General features: G+C 36.2%; 1 long non-coding RNA gene across 3 annotated transcripts; it reads right to left on the bottom strand.

Moving 5' to 3' along the window:
* Positions 1–910: 910 nt before the first annotated feature.
* On the bottom strand, positions 911–3,691 carry LOC110710107. Of its 3 annotated transcripts, none has more exons than XR_002509124.1 (3): positions 3,323–3,684; positions 3,018–3,138; positions 911–1,795 (listed from the first exon to the last, which is right to left on the bottom strand). It is a non-coding gene; the product is annotated as an uncharacterized LOC110710107 (long non-coding RNA). The 3 variants fall into 3 exon arrangements; XR_002509125.1 differs by having other exon boundaries at positions 914–1,230; positions 1,744–1,795; positions 3,018–3,691; XR_002509123.1 differs by having other exon boundaries at positions 915–1,225; positions 1,744–1,795; positions 3,018–3,690.
* Between the last annotated feature and the right edge of the window lie 271 nt (positions 3,692–3,962).

The following is a 3,962-nucleotide window of genomic DNA, read 5'->3' as shown; positions in this document are numbered from 1 at the left end:
TTTTCCTTCTTTTGTTTGTTTAATAAGAGTTATAGGTTATCTCTAGGAAACCTTTACAAGAGCATCACTCGTCCTCTAGAGCGATCTAGGGGTTTAAATGACTTGTCTTTTGTTGCTAAAATTGACCGTGATTCCTACGAAAGTGAGTTAGTGTATATTCTCATATCAAGCCCTGCCAGTCAGTCGCGGGCGTGGGTATAACGGCCGAGGGCGCGGGCTCATTTGCACAAAAGTGGCAGATTTCGACTAGGAACTCTCCGCGGTCTGGTCGCGGGCTTGCTGCGGGCGCGGGAAGATTGGAGAGCCCGCTCTTACCAGAGAGACCGCGGCCCTCTGATCATCCTTTGGGAGCAGGGGATTCGCCGCGGTCTTGCCGCGGGCGTGGGATAGAAGACCTGCGGGCGCGGGTGTTGCCCAAGAAGCCCGCGGAATTTTTAATGGGTTCCATACCCATTTTTCCGCGGGCACGAGGTTTATTGGAGAGGGCGCGGGAGTCTCGTTTTTCTTCTTTGCCTATAAATACACTTGTAATTCCTTTTTGAACTTAATTTTTAGATAATTTTCATTAGCTTAATTCTAGAGAGAGATATTAGAGAAAAGTTAGAGAGAAGTTCTTGGATTTCACTAGTAGAAAAATGTAAAATGGCACCGGTTCAAAACCCCTCTGTGGCACCGGTTTTGAATCGTTGGGTATTTGAGGGATGCCAAAAATTGGGATTTTTGGCACCGGTTCAAAACCGGTGCCAAAAACAGGGTGTTTTGCACCGGTTCTTGTTCAAAACCGGTGCCAAAAATGACCCAAATTTTTTTTTTTTTTTTTTTTTTTTTTTTTTTTTTTTTTTTTTGCATTTTTTCACTTAAATTGATATATAAACACTATCATATATATAAACTTACATATTTTCATTAATAAAAGGCTAAAAGCCATTAATATTACAATTTTGGTCCAAACAAAAAAAAAAAAAAAACTGTAATATTACAGAAGGAACAGCACAGAAACAGAACACCAAGTCATGGGCAGTTCTCAGCCCTTGCTGTGCGGATATAATGCTCTTCATTGTTGTCTGGTCTAAAGCAGTACACACCACCACCTTATTATAGCTTGTCTCCAATCCTCTGCTACCTTGCTGGATCGTAGCATTTCATAGGCTGCCCAAAAAAAGATGGTAGCCAATGCCTTTCTAATCCACTCCCTACAATCAAACTGTTGATAAAAACAAACCTGCTGCACTAAGAATGCAATTACAAATTGATCATTATATCAAAAAATTACATGTAGGCTATGAAGAGAATAGCAGTGATCAAAGTACTATTGATTTAAAGTAAGAATTCAGGGCACTCTGACAAGTACTCTATTACTAGATAGTGAAATCAGAGAAGGAAGAATACATTAACAAAGGAAAGTTGCAAATACCAACATTTTTCAGAAAATACCAAAATTGCACTAAATTCTACAGTTTGAATTCGAATACAAGTAAAATTATAGTAATATAAGCTCTTGAAAATATTGTCAATCGGTATATATCAAAAGAAAAGAAGATAAAACCTATTAGAATGAACTAGAGAATAATAAAACATATGTAGTCTGATAGCTAGATAATCCCCCAAAAGATAGTGGCCTGGACTCTGGAGGATAGGACCATCACAATCTATAATTAAGAAATATCTCATAGAACAAAAAATGGCTATGCACATGACAGAATAAAAAAAATGATAAAAGAGGAAAAGAATTAAGTTACTGACCGACATAATGATTACTTCTTAGATCGACATGGAGATGCAACGTACCTGGCCCCTATTAAATGGGAAAAGACATTAGTTGTTAAAATCATCATCATATTACATTATAGAATAAGATGCACACAAATTATAGCTCAGGTAGCAAGACTTGATGTCGTGTCCTTATCAATATATTCCCTGCAAGGAAATCCACTTCTGGTTGGAAAGAAGGTATACAAAGGCAATTATATTGTTAGCTTCTCCTCTCTAACACCAAATAGTGAAAAACAAAAGAAAATATTTTTATTTAAATAATAGCCAAAACAAGAATGATCCACCTTCACAATTGAATTAAGCAGAAACACATACAATCTGACTATAAGGTCTAAATGCTAAAGACAAGGAAGCAGCTGGGTAAAAAAGGAATGTTCCTCAAGTATATTCTAGGAATCCTTTAACCTAGAAAATGGCATCATTAAGATTAAAGGCATAGGGAGGCATGGTACTTTTCTATGTACAAGTGGATTAATTAATAGTAGTGGCAAAAAAAGGCTATAAACCTAAAATAATCAGGTTTATGGGTCTATTTACGGAAAGACGAGTCTCCATCAAGTACACCAGCATACTATAATCCGATTCACATGTTCCTAAAGAGCTTTATTTCTCTGCAGTTTTCAAGCACAAGAACCAGTATAATCTCTACATATTCATAACAAAAGAAGCATTCAACACCTGCAACTTCACTCAAGCAACACCACTTTCCAAGATGCAAACATCATCATCTGTCTCATCACAAATGTACAACCCATACACCTACCACAAATCACACCACAAATCACACAACGAAGTTCCCTCGGTTCTGCTTCTCTTTGATCTCAACATCTTACTTTTACTTCATCTATAATAATATCAATTAGATTGTGATCAAATAATCACATAATTCATCTAAACTACTCCACAAATTACCAACAATTTAATCTTAACTGTGTTTTGGGGTCAAATTACAAGAAAATTCATTAAAATTACTCCAGGAATCACCAGAATTCATCTAATATACAGTAATCAGTTTTTTGAACATTCATCTAAATTACTTTACACATTGCTAGAAATTTATCTAATTTACTCATTTTTGAGGTCAAATTTCCAAAATATTCGTCTAAATTACTCTACAAATTATAATTATCAATAAACTACTAGGTTTATCAATGGAGATTAATTAAATTACAGGAAAAATTCACAAAACAGGAAAAAAAATGATTCTTATGAGAAACATGAATAATGCATAATAAATTATTTACCTGAATCGTCATCATCATCATTTCTAATATTAGGGTTTGTACATTCCGATTGATGATTCATCAAATTCATAGTTGAAAATTCGAATCAAGAGTTCTTTCACTTCCCATTCATTCGAATTCACTTCCCATACATACAAATTACAATAATTATCATAACAAGAGGGACAAAATCAAACATTACATAATAATTCAAACTGAAAAACAACAACCGAATCATAAAATCCAAAATCAAAACCCAAAAACTCAACGAAATCGAAACCCTAACCTAAATTATACAAAATTAACAAAACAAAGGAGGGTTAAACCTTGTGAGGAGCAGTGTCGCCATTAGAGATCTAGGCATCGTTCTCCTAGTTTTTTAAGGGCTTACGCCATTAGAGACGACTGCGGTGGTGGTGGCAAGAAACTAGGATGGAGAGAGAGGAGGGTTGCGCTGGTGGTGACTACGGTGGGAAGCTAGGATGGAGAGAGTTGAGGGTTGCGCTGGTGGTGGCTGCGGTGGAGCGAGAAAAGAGAGGAGACGGAGAGTTTGAGAGGAGAGAGGAAACAGAGGAGACAGAACAAGAGAGTTAGAGATAGAGAGGAAAGAGTGAGGAGAGAGAGCGTGTTCTAATTTTAGGGAATTTTGGAAAAAAGGCACCGGTTACCGGTGCCCTATTAAACCTGCTTTTATTTTTGTGGTCTAGGCTTTATTTTTGGCACCGGTTTTCAATAACCGGTGCGCATTTGTCGGTGCGTTTTTATCTTTTTCTACTAGTGTTTGAATTTTTTTTTCAACATTGGATCATTTGTGCTTGGATTCCTTCATTTTCAATCATTAATGTTAGTAAGATTTTCTTCTTCTAATTCATCTCTTACTTGATTGATTTAGTTTCATCTTTGATTGTTAGAATTGCTTGGATTTGAATAGGATATTGTAGTTGATATTACTTTCTCTTGATTTTG

This window comes from Chenopodium quinoa, unplaced genomic scaffold, assembly GCF_001683475.1.
Source record: "Chenopodium quinoa cultivar QQ74 unplaced genomic scaffold, ASM168347v1, whole genome shotgun sequence".
NCBI classification, from domain to species: domain Eukaryota; kingdom Viridiplantae; phylum Streptophyta; class Magnoliopsida; order Caryophyllales; family Amaranthaceae; genus Chenopodium; species Chenopodium quinoa.
Note: the sequence above shows the minus strand (reverse complement) of the source record. Positions and strands in the feature narration are given on the sequence as shown.